Raw genomic sequence first — 19,089 nt, 5'->3', positions numbered from 1 at the left:
TGTTTTCTGAGATCCACTTACACTGGCCTTTATTCAGGTCCTCCAACGACTCCATAATCCTTCCTGCCTTTGCATATTCTGTTCCCTCTACCTGCAATGTTGGTTCATCCTTCTCTCTATTTATCTAGTTAATGCCTATGCATATCAGCACATCCAGGAAGACTTCCTGAACCACCTAGGCTAGCTCAAGTCCCTCACCCACTCACCTTTTAATATATTTTAATAGCACCCAGTATTTGTTGGAGGACTTCTCACAATCTGTTTTCCTCACTGAACTGTATGTTTCCTAAGAGCAGGAATCATGTTGGTTTTTGTTCATCATTGAATCCTTAGGACTCAGCCTGGTGTGGGACATGGTCATTGTTTAATAAATATTTTTTGAATAAATGAATGGATTTTATTTTCACAGAATTAAAATTCTGTTTCCAAACTGGGAGTTTGGTTTTGGGGGGTTGCCAAATGCCCTGTGATTTCAGCATATTTAGGTATGTAATAAACCTTTTTTCAACTTATGAGCAAAGTAGAGAATCACTCCAATTCATGCACTGAACGAATATTTGTTAAGCATTTACTATTTGCCAGGCTCTGTGCTAGGCACTTGGAATTCACTGATGAATAGGACACTGTGGACCCTGCATTTAAGGAGCTCATTCATGATCCAGGAAGGAGAGTGAAGAACAATTTAAATAATTACATTTAAACTGGATTGGAGATGAAAAGAGGGGCTTATGAATAAACTTTCAGAGTTGTTGCCTCTGCTGATTTGTGGACATCTGCTATTTCCTTTGCATAGATGCTTATAAAGGACTACTTTCTCATCTCAATATTCTTTCTGTCCTCAATGTTGAAGCCATCATCTCATCTTATCCTTTCTCATAGCTCCAGCCCTAACTTCTCCCCTGGCTGCCCTCTTCCAGGCTATCTTCAACAAAATGAGAACAGAGGGTTCTTTCTTAAAAGACAACTCTGATAGCATCTGTCCTCTGCTCTATAACCCTCAATTACCTGCATCAGGGGTTTCAAACCCAAATATCTCTTAAGTAACAAAAATAAGTGAAAAGAGCTTGGTATTAGAGAGATAAAGGGGAGTGGTGGCAGCTGTAATCGACTAGGGATCAGATGCCCCATGTAAAGTGGGCAGTCACTACGCAGCTCCAACTGATTGCTGTCAGTCAGGAATGTGGCCTCAATGTTCCAGATGTTTCATTATTTTCAAGAACAGCAGCATTCCATATTTTAATGTGGCATCTCTTGATTTTTGAAAATGATGGCTACTAATTCAGATGGTTTAAAATCATCATGCAGGCCAAAACTCTGCAGGCCAAACAATACATGTCTGTTGATAAGAATCAGTTTGTGGGCTGCCAGTCTGCAAACACTGGCCTGCAGATTCATGTCCAAGTCCCATAGCCTAGCCTTTAAAGTCCATCACAATCAAGTTTCAATTTTTCTTTACAGCCTCTTCTCACACCTCTTCCTCCTACCAACCACCAATCTTTTTAGTCACATCAGACATCTTGGGCTCCCTCTGAATATACTCCATACTACTGAAGACCTGACTATCTTTGGACCTTGCTGTTACCTTTTACTGAAATTTTATCCCCCCTCACTTCCTTCATGACTAAATTCAACTTATCTTTCAAACGACAGCCCAAATGTTGAATTCTTTGGGATTCAATATTGGGAATTATTTTCTAGATTGATTAATCATAGTTAATTTATATAGTACTTTATTTCTATCTCTTTTAAAATACTTATCACAACCAGATATGTATTCTAATTTTATAGATGGAGATCTATAGATATAGAAATAAATCTTTCTCCTCCACCAGGCAGTATCTCCCACCTCCTGCACTGCCATTGCTTCATTTCTCTAATTTGTTAACAAATAAGTGGAAATTTTCACTGTATGCCAGGCACTCTGCTAGACACTGGGACTAAGAGCTCTACATGTTTTGTTTAACCAAAATATAGGTATACAATATTAAATGCGGCCAGGCGCATTGGCTCACTTCTGTAATCCCAGCACTTTGGGAGGCCAAGGCGGGCTGATCACAAGGTTAGGAGTTCGAGACCAGGCTGACCAACACGGTGAAACCCCATCTCTACTAAAAATGCAAAAATTAGTCAGGCATGGTGGCGCAGGCCTGTAATCCCAGCTACTCGGGAAGCTGAGGCAGGAGAATCACTTGAACTCGGGAGGCGAAGGTTGCAGTGAGCAGAGATCATGCCACTGCACTCCAGCTTGGGTGACAGAGCAAGACTCCAACTCAAAAAAAAAATTAAATTAAAATATGTTACAAAAGTAGTATAAGAAAGAGAGGGGCTCGTCTATACTTCTGCTGTTTTACTCCTAATGATAACTTACTAGGAACCCACTGTGATATACTGGCATTGCAGAACACTGATAATTACATATTTTTGCATAAGAAACCAAGCAGTTTTATTCCTACTTTATAGAGGGGTTAACTGAGGCTCAGAAATATTAGGTAATTTGCCCAAGGTCAGCCAGCTAATCAGAGGCAGGGCCCGTACTATGAACCTGGGTGTTCTATTAGAAAGCAATTGATCTCTTACCACTCTACTTCAACTACCTCTCTGATGCTATAGTGTGGTGCTCTGTTCATCCATAATATAAGAACCAGACATTAGGTAAGCAGGGACATTATTGAATCTTTGTTATAGCAAGGCATTTTGTAACAGAGTTGTACAGTTACATCTGATGAAAAATAAAAATAATTTCCATTCTTATTTATATGCCATGTGACCTCTGTCTTAATCACTGAACCACTTTAAACCTCATTTTACTTTTTTTCTAAAATGGAGATAATAACTTCTTTCTTGATGATTTGTTGTGAAAAACCTAGTAAAATGATGAATGCAAAGAAAATGCATAATAAAGATTATTTTAATTGTCTATTATGTGACAACATGTATATTGTGTAATTGTTATAATATCTCTCCAAGTGAAATATTATTGTTTGTTATTATCCCCATTTTAAAGGTAGCAATATTGAGGCAGAGTTAAAGGTTGAAGCCTGGTTTGTTTGACACAAAACTGACTGTCATATTACTTCTCGGGCATTAGGCAACAGTTAATTACCGGTATCATTTGTGTACTGCTATTTGCTTTTCAAAATGCCTAAGGATATTTGACCCCAAGTTCAGGTGCCAGGGATAACATTTGGGATTCAAAGTTTAAACTCCACATTTAAAAGATTTCAAAACATGTGAAGCAGAGGTCAACAGTTGAAAATTAGTTTAGCAAGGTCCCTCTTCCTCCCTACCCACATTTCACTCTTCCCCAGGAAAAAAGCCCTATCCCAGTCCACTCTAGAAACGTCCTTGGCAGCATTCTTTGCTGCAAAACATATATTTGTAGATGGCAAAATACTGGGAATCTTGGCTCATATTCATTTAGGCTCCACCAGGTACTGAGGTGGGACTCCAGTAGCTGCCAAAAGGGAAAATGACCACCAATCAAAGAACATATGTCACCTTTGGGCCTTTAAGAATGGAGTATTCTGGGGAAATCAGAATGAGGCCAAAGATGCAATTGAGGCTACTGCTATCTTTCACAGTAACAGAACCTCGCTGTAGAATTCAAAGGTACTAAATGATTGCTATCATATCCGTATTACTTCTCTGGTGAAATAATACAAATGATGAGGAGGGGTGCCTTCACCCTGTCTTCGCACCTTCACTCTCTGGCAGCAGTGATACCACCTGACTTTTGTACAGGACATTGTGGTAAACAAAGAACATTTGCATGTATTACCTCAGTCAATTTTCATAGAGACTTTTGGAGTTAAGCACAGCATGCACTATTATCTCTGGTGCACAGGAGAGGAAACTGAGCCTCTGAAAGCTTAAGTGACTCACCCAAGGTCATTTAGCTATTCAGACGCAGAGAAATATGGGACACGCATTCTCCTTTGTCAGAATTATTTCTTCCACACCAGGGTTTTAAGAAATTAGCCCCACTCATCAAGTGATCCCTGGTCCCCAGAGATACAAATTATTTGCTGCTAACTGAAAACTTTGGTTAGGGTTGGACTGGCTCTATCTTGACTTGAGGACAAATTATTTGTACTCATTTCCTGGCAGCTGCTTCTGGGAATGGGTGACAGCGAAGTCACAAGGGAATAGCACTGATGATGTGTTATAGGTGGAATCCCACAATTCCTTGCTAATGCCTTCCTCTACTTGCCTAACAGAGAAGTATGACATATCTCAGAAGCCCCTGAGGAAATGCCCCCAGCCCCCTTACTTTCACTCTGATTCGGGGCAGATAACTACTTAGAATATCATGAATCAACTTGTGAACGTCAGAAGTTTCCTTAATTTCTGGCCGAGTAAAAATGTAAGTTAATAAAAAGAAGGGGTGTTATTCTCTCATATTTTGGAAAGTACAGGGTTATCAGTAGGAATTCCTATACCTAATGAGTCACAAACAGTGCTTTGGTATTTGTCAGTTGAAAATCTGTTACTTTATTTAGATAGATGATTCAAGCTTTTGTAAACTAAAATTTTGAATTATTATGATCAAAGCCATGGAGAAAAACAAACAGTATTTTTAAACACACCAAAACTGATTACATTCTCATAGAATACCAATTCTGGCTATATTATTTCCTGAATCAACTGAAATCTGGGACTAAAGCATATTCAAATACAACAATCAAATACTAGCATATCAGAAATAGCCCCTTTGTCTCCCATTCAGCATTATCATCCCTTAGTCACCTGCTTTTCAATGCTGGCCAAAATGTAACTGTGTGCACTATGGCAGTGTCCAGAAAACTTGGATGCAAAGCTGTTAAAAGCAGTTTCTGTCAAAGATGGCAAACCAGGACAGTCATATGGACACAAAAGGAGTACAATATTGCAAGGACATTTAGCTTGTGTGTTCAGATTGAAATGAAAGGGCCTTATCAAGGAATAACAAGGTTGTGGTTCTATTATCTATTATAGGATATAAGTGATGGACTATTATAGCAGCTAACATTTATTATACACTGACTATGTGCTAGCCATTTCTCTTCTTTCCTTTCCTTCTTTTTTTTTTTTTTTTTGTTTGTTTGTTTTTGAGATGGAGTTTCGCTCTGTCGCCCAGGCTGCTGGAGTGCAGTGGCACAATCTTGTCTCATTGCAGCCTCTGCCTCCTATGTTCAAATGATTCTCCTAGCTCAGCCTCCCGAGTAGCTGGGACTACAGGTGTGTGCCACCACACGTAGCTAATTTTTGTCTTTTTAGTAGAGATGGAGTTTCACTATGTTGGCCAGACAGGTCTTGAACTCCTGACCTCAGCTGATCCACCCTCCTCAGCCTCCCAAAGTGCTGGGATTATGGGCATGAGCCACCGTGCCCGGCCTAGCCATTCTTCTAAGAGCCTCACATGAACTAACTCAATATGAACATGATCTCAGTCATTCTTCTAACTGCTTTACGTGAATGAACTGAATCCTCACAACAATCCTATTAGAAAGGTACTATTATTATTTTTATTTTACAGATGAGGAAAGAGAAGCTCAGAGAATATAGCAACTTGTTGAAAGTCATACAGGTAATAAACAATAAAGTCAGGATTGGAACCCCTGAACTTGGCTCTAGAGCTTATGTTATCCTGACTACTAAATGATATTTGTATGTCATGTGTGTGGGCCTTTTCTCTTAGTCAAAATGCACCCACTATATGCTAAACATGCTCTCGAGAAGCTCATAATACAAAGTGAAGAACCAAAGTCATCATTTTTCAACATTCATGGAATAGACTTCTATTTTGTTGAAATATCAGAACAACTGGTACATGTACAGCAGTTTAGACTTTTCAAAGCTTTTGCCCCCCATCTAATCCTAATACACTTTATGAGTTCAGCTGGGGAGGTTTTTCCTTTTTTCATCTGCTTTTCATTTTTCTAATTCATTTTCCCTTCCTTTCTCTTTTTCCCAATATACACTTCATTTTCAGTAAGGGGAATATTATATTATTTTAGCCTGGCCCCTGTAGCTCAACCTCAGGGCCGATTGCTAAAACCACTGTAGAAATGAGAGCTGGAACTGTCATAGTTTGTTGTCCAGGAACCAGGACTTCTGGAAAACCTGTCTGTTGTACTGATGCCTGATCTGTTGGTTTATTTGGGGATCACCTTGATCTTTCTTTCTCTATATAGAAAGACCAAGGAAGTCCTTTCTGACTCTTTGTTTCAGAACTCTGTATATACAAACCCCTTGGAATGGCCTCTAATTAGCCAAAGAGTATGGTAACGCTGTTGACTGAACCACAACCATAAAAGTGTGCTTCCAGCACTTCTGCTGTTGCATCATAGTTCACATTGCCAACATAGATGAAAGCGACATCAGCCTTCATCTTCTCCTCAATGGATGATCACTGGGCTAGCATTGTCTAGAGGTAGACTTATATTCATCTGCTTGTCTACTTCATTCTGTAGCTCCTGAAGCTTTTCAGCTTCTTCCTCTGTCTTCCTTACTTGAGCTCCGGGTCCTCAATGCTACCATACCCCAGATCATCCACAAACAGTCCTGGCTCCTCTTTCTCATCCTGGCTGCCAGAGGCTCCTGATCCAGGACCAGGGCTTCCCCTTTTGGGGTCTGGTTCAGGCTCAGGCTTTCGCAGCAACTCTCAAACTCCAGTTCCTCAGACTCCAGGTTGTTCCCATAGTCCACTGCATCCTCCAGTTCCCAATCCTGGCCTCCCTATCTGCCTGGGCAAAAGATGGTGCCACCACTGCCCTAGCCCAGAGCCTGGACACTTGCAACTGCAGCTACTGCTGCCACTCCAAGAAGATATTTTTATTCTCATTTCATAGATGAGGAAACTGAGGCTCATGAAGTTTAAATGGCTTGCTCAATTCCACACAGTTTGAAAATGATAAAGACAAGATTCAACCATCTTCTTTATTCTTTATTTTTACTTTTTCTAAGAGATGGGGTTTTGCTATATTGCCCAGCCTGGACTAGACCTTTTAGGCTCAAGCAATTTTCCTGCCTCAGCCTCCCTAGTAGCTGGGGCTACAAGCACATGCCACTGTGCACGGCTCAAGATTCAGATATCTTCTGACTCTACAGCTTGTGCTCTCTAACTACTCTATGCCATATTGCATGAATGTCTCAACCACCTTGGGCTCAGAATGGCTGTGCTCAAATACTATGACATTGGCTTTAGTTGGTTAGAGGAAACATTTTGACTTCTTTAACCTGCCATCTTTATCCGTGAGAATTACTAGCTCAAAGTCAAGATGTTCCACACTGGACTGAGACAACAAAAGTCATGAACAATCCAAAATCATAATACCTTGATATGTGTTTTAGGTCTGATATTGATCCTTGATGAATCTTTGAATTGCTTCGTGCCTCAGTTTCTACAGGTTTCTTAACGATGAAAATAGCACCTGGCCTACAACTTCTGCCATTAGAAAATCATGTGTGAACAAGTGATAACACAAATCAAAGAAGAAAATACTTGTATAATAGCAAGATTGTGTGAATGTAAAAGATCATTAATGACTTGTCTTTGGTTTTCATAAATATGGAGTTTTATTAGTTAGGAATCCTGGTTGCAAGAGAAGCCCAGTTGAGTTCACTTAAGCAAAAAGAAAAATGTCATAACTTAGCCTATGGATCTGTTTGTAAGTAAGCCTACAAAGATGTCTCACAGAACAAGAATTCTACTGGGCTTCAGATGCCATTGGAATAGGGACTCAATGCTCTCAGGACTCTTTCTCTCCCTCCATTTTCTCTGCTTCTCTTGGCATGTCTTGTCTTCTCTCCACTGACCACTTTCTTTATTCTTTTTTTTTTTTTTTCTTTTTTTTCTTTTTTTTTTTTTTATTATACTTTAAGTTTTAGGGTACATGTGCACATTGTGCAGGTTAGTTACATATGTATACATGTGCCATGCTGGTGTGCTGCACCCACTAACTCGTCATCTAGCATTAGGTATATCTCCCAATGCTATCCCTCCCCCCTCCCCCCTCCCCACCACAGTCCCCCAAGTATGATATTCCCCTTCCTGTGTCCATGTGATCTCATTGTTCAATTCCCACCTATGAGTGAGAATATGCGGTGTTTGGTTTTTTGTTCTTGCGATAGTTTACTGAGAATGATGGTTTCCAATTTCATCCATGTCCCTAGAAAGGATATGAACTCATCATTTTTTATGGCTGCATAGTATTCCATGGTGTATATGTGCCACATTTTCTTAATCCAGTCTATCATTGTTGGACATTTGGGTTGGTTCCAAGTCTTTGCTATTGTGAATAATGCCGCAATAAACATACGTGTGCATGTGTCTTTATAGCAGCATGATTTATAGTCATTTGGGTATACACCCAGTAATGGGATGGCTGGGTCAAATGGTATTTCTAGTTCTAGATCCCTGAGGAATCGCCACACTGACTTCCACAATGGTTGAACTAGTTTACAGTCCCACCAACAGTGTAAAAGTGTTCCTATTTCTCCACATCCTCTCCAGCACCTGTTGTTTCCTGACTTTTTAATGATTGCCATTCTAACTGGTGTGAGATGATATCTCATAGTGGTTTTGATTTGCATTTCTCTGATGGCCAGTGATGATGAGCATTTTTTCATGTGTTTTTTGGCTGCATAAATGTCTTCTTTTGAGAAGTGCCTGTTCATGTCCTTCGCCCACTTTTTGATGGGGTTGTTTGTTTTTTTCTTGTAAATTTGTTTGAGTTCACTGTAGATTCTGGATATTAGCCCTTTGTCAGATGAGTAGGTTGCGAAAATTTTCTCCCATGTTGTAGGTTGCCTATTCACTCTGATGGTAGTTTCTTTTGCTGTGCAGAAGCTCTTTAGTTTAATTAGATCCCATTTGTCAATTTTGTCTTTTGTTGCCATTGCTTTTGGTGTTTTGGACATGAAGTCCTTGCCCACGCCTATGTCCTGAATGGTAATGCCTAGGTTTTCTTCTAGGGTTTTTATGGTTTTAGGTCTAATGTTTAAATCTTTAATCCATCTTGAATTGATTTTTGTATAAGGTGTAAGGAAGGGATCCAGTTTCAGCTTTCTACATATGGCTAGCCAGTTTTCCCAGCACCATTTATTAAATAGGGAATCCTTTCCCCATTGCTTGTTTTTCTCAGGTTTGTCAAAGATCAGATAGTTGTAGGTAAGCGGCGTTATTTCTGAGGGCTCTGTTCTGTTCCATTGATCTATATTTCTGTTTTGGTACCAGTACCATGCTGTTTTGGTTACTGTAGCCTTGTAGTATAGTTTGAAGTCAGGTAGTGTGATGCCTCCAGCTTTGTTCTTTTGGCTTAGGATTGACTTGGCGACGCGGGCTCTCTTTTGGTTCCATATGAACTTTAAAGTAGTTTTTTCCAATTCTGTGAAGAAAGTCATTGGTAGCTTGATGGGGATGGCATTGAATCTGTAAATTACCTTGGGCAGTATGGCCATTTTCACGATATTGATTCTTCCTACCCATGAGCATGGAATGTTCTTCCATTTGTTTGTATCCTCTTTTATTTCCTTGAGCAGTGGTTTGTAGTTCTCCTTGAAGAGGTGCTTCACATCCCTTGTAAGTTGGATTCCTAGGTATTTTATTCTCTTTGAAGCAATTGTGAATGGGAGTTCACTCATGATTTGGCTCTCTGTCTGTTGTTGGTGTATAAGAATGCTTGTGATTTTTGTACATTGATTTTGTATCCTGAGACTTTGCTGAAGTTGCTTATCAGCTTAAGGAGATTTTGGGCTGAGACGATGGGGTTTTCTAGATAAACAATCATGTCGTCTGCAAACAGGGACAATTTGACTTCCTCTTTTCCTAATTGAATACCCTTTATTTCCTTCTCCTGCCTGATTGCCCTGGCCAGAACTTCCAGCACTATGTTGAATAGGAGTGGTGAGAGAGGGCATCCCTGTCTTGTGCCAGTTTTCAAAGGGAATGCTTCCAGTTTTTGCCCATTCAGTATGATATTGGCTGTGGGTTTGTCATAGATAGCTCTTATTATTTTGAAATATGTCCCATCAATACCTAATTTATTGAGAGTTTTTAGCATGAAGGGTTGTTGAATTTTGTCAAAGGCTTTTTCTGCATCTATTGAGATAATCATGTGGTTTTTGTCTTTGGCTCTGTTTATATGCTGGATTACATTTATTGATTTGCGTATGTTGAACCAGCCTTGCATCCCAGGGATGAAGCCCACTTGATCATGGTGGATAAGCTTTTTGATGTGCTGCTGGATTCGGTTTGCCAGTATTTTATTGAGGATTTTTGCATCAATGTTCATCAAGGATATTGGTCTAAAATTCTCTTTTTTGGTTGTGTCTCTGCCAGGCTTTGGTATCAGAATGATGCTGGCCTCATAAAATGAGTTAGGGAGGATTCCCTCTTTTTCTATTGATTGGAATAGTTTCAGAAGGAATGGTACCAGTTCCTCCTTGTACCTCTGGTAGAATTCGGCTGTGAATCCATCTGGTCCTGGACTCTTTTTGGTTGGTAAACTATTGATTATTGCCACAATTTCAGCTCCTGTTATTGGTCTATTCAGAGATTCAACTTCTTCCTGGTTTAGTCTTGGGAGAGTGTATGTGTCGAGGAATGTATCCATTTCTTCTAGATTTTCTAGTTTATTTGCGTAGAGGTGTTTGTAGTATTCTCTGATGGTAGTTTGTATTTCTGTGGGATCGGTGGTGATATCCCCTTTATCATTTTTTATTGCGTCTATTTGATTCTTCTCTCTTTTTTTCTTTATTAGTCTTGCTAGCGGTCTATCAATTTTGTTGATCCTTTCAAAAAACCAGCTCCTGGATTCATTAATTTTTTGAAGGGTTTTTTGTGTCTCTATTTCCTTCAGTTCTGCTCTGATTTTAGTTATTTCTTGCCTTCTGCTAGCTTTTGAATGTGTTTGCTCTTGCTTTTCTAGTTCTTTTAATTGTGATTTTAGGGTGTCAATTTTGGATCTTTCCTGCTTTCTCTTGTGGGCATTTAGTGCTATAAATTTCCCTCTGCACACTGCTTTGAATGCGTCCCAGAGATTCTGGTATGTTGTGTCTTTGTTCTCGTTGGTTTCAAAGAACATCTTTATTTCTGCCTTCATTTCGTTATGTACCCAGCAGTCATTCAGGAGCAGGTTGTTCAGTTTCCATGTAGTTGAGCGGCTTTGAGTGAGATTCTTAATACTGAGTTCTAGTTTGATTGCACTGTGGTCTGAGAGATAGTTTGTTATAATTTCTGTTCTTTTACATTTGCTGAGGAGAGCTTTACTTCCAACTATGTGGTCAATTTTGGAATAGGTGTGGTGTGGTGCTGAAAAAATGTATATTCTGTTGATTTGGGGTGGAGAGTTCTGTAGATGTCTATTAGGTCCGCTTGGTGCAGAGCTGAGTTCAATTCCTGGGTATCCTTGTTGACTTTCTGTCTCGTTGATCTGTCTAATGTTGACAGTGGGGTGTTAAAGTCTCCCATTATTAATGTGTGGGAGTCTAAGTCTCTTTGTAGGTCACTCAGGACTTGCTTTATGAATCTGGGTGCTCCTGTATTGGGTGCATAAATATTTAGGATAGTTAGCTCCTCTTGTTGAATTGATCCCTTTACCATTATGTAATGGCCTTCTTTGTCTCTTTTGATCTTTGTTGGTTTAAAGTCTGTTTTATCAGAGACTAGGATTGCAACCCTTGCCTTTTTTTGTTTTCCATTTGCTTGGTAGATCTTCCTCCATCCTTTTATTTTGAGCCTATGTGTGTCTCTGCACGTGAGATGGGTTTCCTGAATACAGCACACTGATGGGTCTTGACTCTTTATCCAACTTGCCAGTCTGTGTCTTTTAATTGGAGAATTTAGTCCATTTACATTGAAAGTTAATATTGTTATGTGTGAATTTGATCCTGTCATTATGATGTTAGCTGGTGATTTTGCTCGTTAGTTGATGCAGTTTCTTCCTAGTCTTGATGGTCTTTACATTTTGGCATGATTTTGCAGCGGCTGGTACCGGTTGTTCCTTTCCATGTTTAGCGCTTCCTTCAGGAGCTCTTTTAGGGCAGGCCTGGTGGTGACAAAATCAGTCAGCATTTGCTTGTCTGTAAAGTATTTTATTTCTCCTTCACTTATGAAGCTTAGTTTGGCTGGATATGAAATTCTGGGTTGAAAATTCTTTTCTTTAAGAATGTTGAATATTGGCCCCCACTCTCTTCTGGCTTGTAGGGTTTCTGCTGAGAGATCCGCTGTTAGTCTGATGGGCTTCCCTTTGAGGGTAACCCGACTTTTCTGTCTGGCTGCCCTTAACATTTTTTCCTTCATTTCAACTTTGGTGAATCTGACAATTATGTGTCTTGGAGTTGCTCTTCTCGAGGAGTATCTTTGTGGCGTTCTCTGTATTTCCTGAATCTGAACGTTGGCCTGCCTTGCTAGATTGGGGAAGTTCTCCTGGATAATATCCTGCAGAGTGTTTTCCAACTTGGTTTCATTCTCCGCATCACTTTCAGGTACACCAATCAGACGTAGATTTGGTCTTTTCACATAGTCCCATATTTCTTGGAGGCTTTGCTCATTTCTTTTTATTCTTTTTTCTCTAGACTTCCCTTCTCGCTTCGTTTCATTCATTTCATCTTCCATTGCTGATACCCTTTCTTCCAGTTGATCGCATCGGCTCCTGAGGCTTCTGCATTCTTCACGTAGTTCTCGAGCCTTGGTTTTCAGCTCCATCAGCTCCTTTAAGCACTTCTCTGTATTGGTTATTCTAGTTATACATTCTTCTAAATTTTTTTCAAAGTTTTCAACTTCTTTGCCTTTGGTTTGAATGTCCTCCCGTAGCTCAGAGTAATTTGATCGTCTGAAACCTTCTTCTCTCAGCTCGTCAAAGTCATTCTCCATCCAGCTTTGTTCCGTTGCTGGTGAGGAACTGCGTTCCTTTGGAGGAGGAGAGGCGCTCTGCATTTTAGAGTTTCCTGTTTTTCTGTTCTGTTTTTTCCCCATCTTTGTGGTTTTATCTACTTTTGGTCTTTGATGATGGTGATGTACAGATGGGTTTTCGGTGTGGATGTCCTTTCTGTTTGTTAGTTTTCCTTCTAACAGACAGGACCCTCAGCTGCAAGTCTGTTGGAATACCCTGCCGTGTGATGTGTCAGTGTGCCCCTGCTGGGGGGTGCCTCCCAGTTAGGCTGCTCGGGGGTCAGGGGTCAGGGACCCACTTGAGGAGGCAGTCTGCCCGTTCTCAGATCTCCAGCTGCGTGCTGGGAGAACCACTGCTCTCTTCAAAGCTGTCAGACAGGGACATTTAAGTCTGCAGAGGTTACTGCTGTCTTTTTGTTTGTCTGTGCCCTGCCCCCAGAGGTGGAGCCTGTATACAGAGGCAGGCAGGCCTCCTAGAGCTGTGGTGGGCTCCACCCAGTTCGAGCTTCCCGGCTGCTTTTTTTACCTAAGCAAGCCTGGGCAATGGCGGGCGCCCCTCCCCCAGCCTCGCTGCCGCCTGGCAGTTTGATCTCAGACTGCTGTGCTAGCAATCAGCGAGATTCCGTGGGCGTAGGACCCTCCGAGCCAGGTGTGGGATATAGTCTCGTGGTGCGCCGTTTTTTAAGCCGGTCTGAAACGCGCAATATTCGGGTGGGAGTGACCCGAGTTTTCCAGGTGCGTCCGTCACCCCTTTCTTTGACTCGGAAAGGGAACTCCCTGACCCCTTGCGCTTCCCAGGTGAGGCAATGCCTCGCCCTGCTTCGGCTCGCGCACGGTGCGCGCACCCACTGGCCTGCGCCCACTGTCTGGCACTCCCTAGTGAGATGAACCCGGTACCTCAGATGGAAATGCAGAAATCACCGTCTTCTGCGTCGCTCACGCTGGGAGCTGTAGACCGGAGCTGTTCCTATTCGGCCATCTTGGCTCCTCCCCCCCACTTTCTTTATTCTAAGTCCAAATGGGAGAAAATGGCCATTGCTAACATTGCTAAAGTTTAAATTAAGAACCAAACTAAGCTGAAATCTCTTGGTCCAAAAGTCCAAATGAGGACTTACTGTACAAGCTTGGATCAGATGTCCACCTTTTCACCAATTAATTGTCACCATAGAGTGGAATCTCATTGTAGGAACATCTTAGACCTCAGTAACCATGTAAATGAGGGGGTTCCTTTTGGAAAAATTGAGGGATAGTTTCCTTAAACTGGACTTTCTGAGAAGACAATCAAATAAATAGATTTCATTTACAGAGTCAGAAAGTACACATTTTTGAGAACTACTACAGCCTGAGGACCTTATTAGTGAGATTTAGAGATGAGTTTCTCTGTGTATATCAATAGATCTGTGCTCTTTCTTAATCCTATCAATGATCCATAAAATGTCTATGCTTTGAGGCTGCTAAACAGCATTTCCAGAGATATTGATAAACACTTCGTCATCTTCTTCCTTTACAGAAAAATAGATGAATGACTACTGTTCTAGGGGACATAATATGAAAAGTCTTTTAGCTGTGACATTTTATGGTTTTTCTATTGTAAGTCTCCTATAGTGACAACAGCTTTCATCCACCTGGTATGATTTCCAAGGAACCTGAGCTTTATTGATATTCCCCAGAATACTACCATTAGTTTTCTGTTTGTTGTAAGGCTAAGCCTTCAATTCAATGCCCCTTTCCTTAGGAGCGGTCACCTATAAAGTTTTTGCAGTCATTGGCACATCAATATGAATTAATTGACCAGATCATTTCCTTAGAGCATATTGACTTAGAGAGGGGGAAAAAGGAGAACATTGGGAAGGCAATGAAAATGTGGGCTTCCTGTCAGGGAAAACAGGAAAGTTGAGTACAGGAAAGAATGACTGGAGGCTTAAAAGACAAAGGTTTTCTCCTTCACCATTACAGAGGTACACCTTCCTGGCTGTACAAAGTGCCTGGATACCACCAGCAACTGGGCTAATGCTGTTGATGACATTCTCATATCCTTCAATCTTATCAGATTCCTGATCAGGATTCCATAATAAGATGGTCTCTGGTACCTGTAGCTAGCAACCCATGCCTCTTAGCTCCCCTGCCCTTGGGATCAAATAGGAACACAGCTACTAATAATTTCATCAGTATAGTAATATACTGTCCATAAGACCTCTTCTGTATGTTATCTAATCTAATCTTCACAACTTTCCTATAAAGTATGTTGGGCAATGACTATTCTTCCATCGAGGAAACTGAGGATCTTTTGAATAAAATATTACAGGAGCAAAGCAGGTATATGTCAAAAAGACCTAGCCTGTTCACTTTACAAAAGTAAGGATCTTGTGTGCTTTGTTTATTGCTCTTATCTCTGGCCCCTTGCACTAAGCTAGACATTTAGGAGGAACTCAATTGCGATTTGTTGAATGAATAAATTAATTTTCTTCACTTGGACTCACATCTTCTCTGACTCTCAAACTTATGCTCTATATTGTCAGGGAAGCAAACAAGAAATTATATTTGAGGAACACCTGAGGCCCTATATATACATATTTTATTTAATCTTCATTAGAATTCTGCAAAGTAGGGATTATTCTTTCTGTCTGAGGTTCAGGGAGGTGTAGCTTCTCACAGCTAGGAACTTACAGAGCTGGTATTTGAACCCAGGCATCTTGGCTCCATAGCCCTCAAGACTGCATTCATATAGAATTGCAATATCAGTTCCCCTCATTTCCCAGAGTCAGAATGAGAGGAAAATGAATGCATACAAGTCACCAAAGAGATCGAAATGTTGTCCAAAGTGAGAGACAATCATTAATATTGCGGGCTCATTCTGTCAAACTTTATTTTTCCTTGATAAAAATTTACCTTTCCCAAACCCATTTCCTCCAAGAAGCTCACCTTAAGTGTGAAGGATTTACAGTGCCTCAAGTCACCCACCTGCTGCCTCAGGCCCTTCTAAACTTCCAATAAACTGAAATGAAAGAAAGTTTTTAATTTGCATATTTTGTTTTCAAAGTCTTTCTGGACAGAGGTTATGCCTTTGATTGGGTTATAGAAATAACCACCATTCAATGATGAAACTCAATGATTATTAAATAAAATCATTTACTCAGTGGTAGATAGCAATAACAACAACAACAATAATTTTTTAATCACTTCTATGTGCATTGTGCTTTCCAGTTTATAAAGTGCTGTTACTTTCAGTAACTCAGTTCAGGACTTTCATCTCCCACTCTCATACCTTTTTATCACTCTTTTAAATCCTTAAAACCAGCTGTGTTTTCACTTACCACATTTTGTTCAGAAGTTTGTATTTGTATTGGACTATTGGTCCAAAACCAGCAATGCCCAACCTGGTTTTTCAACACCTTGGGAAGCTTTTGTTCACATTATTTCTTCTCCTTGAAATGCCCTTCTTCCTCTTCCTACTCCTTTTATTAGACTCTTACCTGTCTTCCAAGGCTCAGCTCAAAGTTTACATTTTCTGTGAAGCATACCAGATCCACTCCAACTCACAGTGCTCTTGTCCTTCTCAGAAGGCCTAGAACACTTCTACCACTCACTTGGCACTTAGCAGGGTATGCCTAATATTATTAATATTTTGTATACATCCTTACTATCCAGCAAACAATTGATGTTCAATAAATGTTGGCTGATCATATTGCCAGTGATCCCAGTAATGTACCATGAATTTTTCCAAATGTATGGAAATGAAATTTATTTCAATTAAAAAATATACAATGCTTACTTTTGTTCATATTGCACTTGCTCATATTGCTCACTCTATACAGCATGTAATAGAGAGGACCTTGAATGTAGAATGATAGACATGAGTTGGAACTCTAGATTAATCATTTTTAGCTCTGTGAACTTAAGTCCCTTTACCTTACTATATATATGTATATGTATATGTGTGTGTATATATATATATATATTTTTTTCAGTTTTCTCATCATTACAAAGAGGCTAGAAATACCTTACCTACACTGTGCCTGGCAGGTAGCAGACCCCCAATAAATATCTTGTAAAATGCAGAATCAACACTTATTTATTTTTTTCTTCAACTTTTATTTTAAGTTCCAGGGTACATGTGCAGGATGTGTGGATTTGTGGATTTACATAGGTAAATGTGTGCCATGGTGGTGTGCTGCACAGATTAACCCATCACCTAGGTATTAAGGCCAGCGTCCATTAGCTATTCTTCCTGAATTCTTCCCCCCAACCCCCACAACAGGCACCAGTGTGTGTTATTCCCCTCATGTGTCCATGTGTTCTCATGGTTCAGCTCCCACTTATAAGTGAGAACATGCGGTGTTTGGTTTTCTGTTCCTGCATTAGTTAGCTGAGGATAATGGTTTCCAGCTCCATCAATGCCCCTGCAAAGGACATAATCTCGTTCCTTTTTTATGGCTGCATATAGAGAATCAATACTTATTTCATAGGGTGGATATTATGGCTTGAATGTTTTTGTCCCCTCTAACATTTATGTTGAAACTTAATCACCAATGCAAAGACACTGGGAGCTGTGCCCTTTGGGAGGTGATTGAGGGCTTTGTCCTTATGCATTAGGTTAGGTACTCTTATAAAAGGGCTTGATGGAGGGAGTTCATCCCCCTTTCTTGCTTGTCTGCCTTCTGCCATATGAGACCACAGCATTTCTCCTTTCCAGAGGATGCAGTGTCCAAGGTGCCATCTTGGAAGCAGAGACAGACTCTCACCAGACAATGAAGCCGTCTTTATAAATGAACCTGTCTCAATAAAGTTTGAGAACTACTGTCCTATGATATCATAAGCTTCTACACCCAGGCAAGAGAAGAACAAAGAGAGAATAAGAAAGGTGCACCTGCTTTTTAAGTGCTGTGGCCAGGTAGTGACAAACATCACTTTTTTCATATTGCATTGATAAAAACTGATTATATGCCATGCCTCCTCACTTCTCAGCAATAATTTTTATATTATAGAGATGTACTAATTAAATAATCATGCCCACTCATAATAAAATTGCAATTATGTTAAGAGAAACAAAGAAAGATACCAGTGCCCTTAGTGTATGAAAAGGAGGCTTGCTATGGACAGTGAAGTTAGAGGTTTCTCTAAAAAAATGACCACTGAGCTAAGATTTGAGGCATCAGTAGAACTAGGCAAAGATAGGTAGGAAAAACTCTCAAAACAAAAAGAATAGCATGTGTAAAGGCCCTGAAATGCACTAGAGCATGGTTATTAAAAGAATCAAGATGATTTATGCAAAAGAGGATTGGAACAGTAAAGCATTGTGCAAATGCTATCATTTTAAACAGTCGTTATTATTTATTTTCATACTCTCCTCTGAAATCCTGCAACTCATTTCTCTAGGCTTAGCTGATTCAATTTTTTCCAACCTGGAAGGGAAAATGGGATAGGGTTATAGAAATTTGAAGGTACTGAAAAACGAGTCAGAAAAGAACCCGAGCTCTGTTTTCACATTAAATAAAAAACATGCAAATTAAGTACTCACTGACATATTCTATTAGCCATCACTTTTGCAAACATTGTTAAGCTTTTCCCCTTTGCTGCCAGTCAGCTAGAAAAGATCCTGGTAATATCTTTAATCCATATACCTATCCATCTCTCTATATATACTTTTACTTACCTGGCTTGTGCCATTGTGACTTTGGTTTCACAGTAAAATCCAGAAAAATACCTACATTTCCTAGACTGGAGAATATCAGAGAGCAGATCTGTTTGGACATGAAAGTTAGAAACGAATGAATATGTATCCTATGGAGTTTAACTTACAAGGCTCATTTGGTGAAATCTTTTATATGGGCTTTCATGAATTACTGAGGCTAGGCAAATTCAAACCAATGCAACCCAAAATGCCCCTGTAGTCCTCCTATTGCCCCATTCTTTGGATACCCAAATTAGAAAAAAAATTATATATATGTAATATACATATTAGATATAATAACATATATATGTGTATAATATACATATATACAAATATATAATATAAATACGTATATAAATAAGTGTTTCTATTTATAAGTGTTTCTATTTCTCTGTCTCGGTCTCTATATGAAGACAGAGAGAATATATATATATATATATTCTGTTTTCCAAATAAAGAGATAGAAACCAAGACAGAGAAATATGTATATTTATATATATTTATTATTTATATAATATATTATAAATACGTGCTTATAAATAAT

At 39.8% G+C, this 19,089-nt stretch overlaps 1 pseudogene; it reads right to left on the bottom strand.

Annotated features, from left to right (window-relative positions):
- Positions 1 to 6,017: 6,017 nt before the first annotated feature.
- Positions 6,018 to 19,089, bottom strand: part of LOC100989130 (polyadenylate-binding protein 2-like) — a 39,723-nt pseudogene continuing 26,651 nt past the window's right edge.

The sequence above is a fragment of the Pan paniscus genome, chromosome X (genome assembly GCF_029289425.2).
Source record: "Pan paniscus chromosome X, NHGRI_mPanPan1-v2.0_pri, whole genome shotgun sequence".
Lineage (NCBI taxonomy): Eukaryota > Metazoa > Chordata > Mammalia > Primates > Hominidae > Pan > Pan paniscus.
The sequence above is the reverse complement of the archived record's forward strand: the minus strand, read 5'-3'. Positions and strand labels throughout refer to the sequence as shown.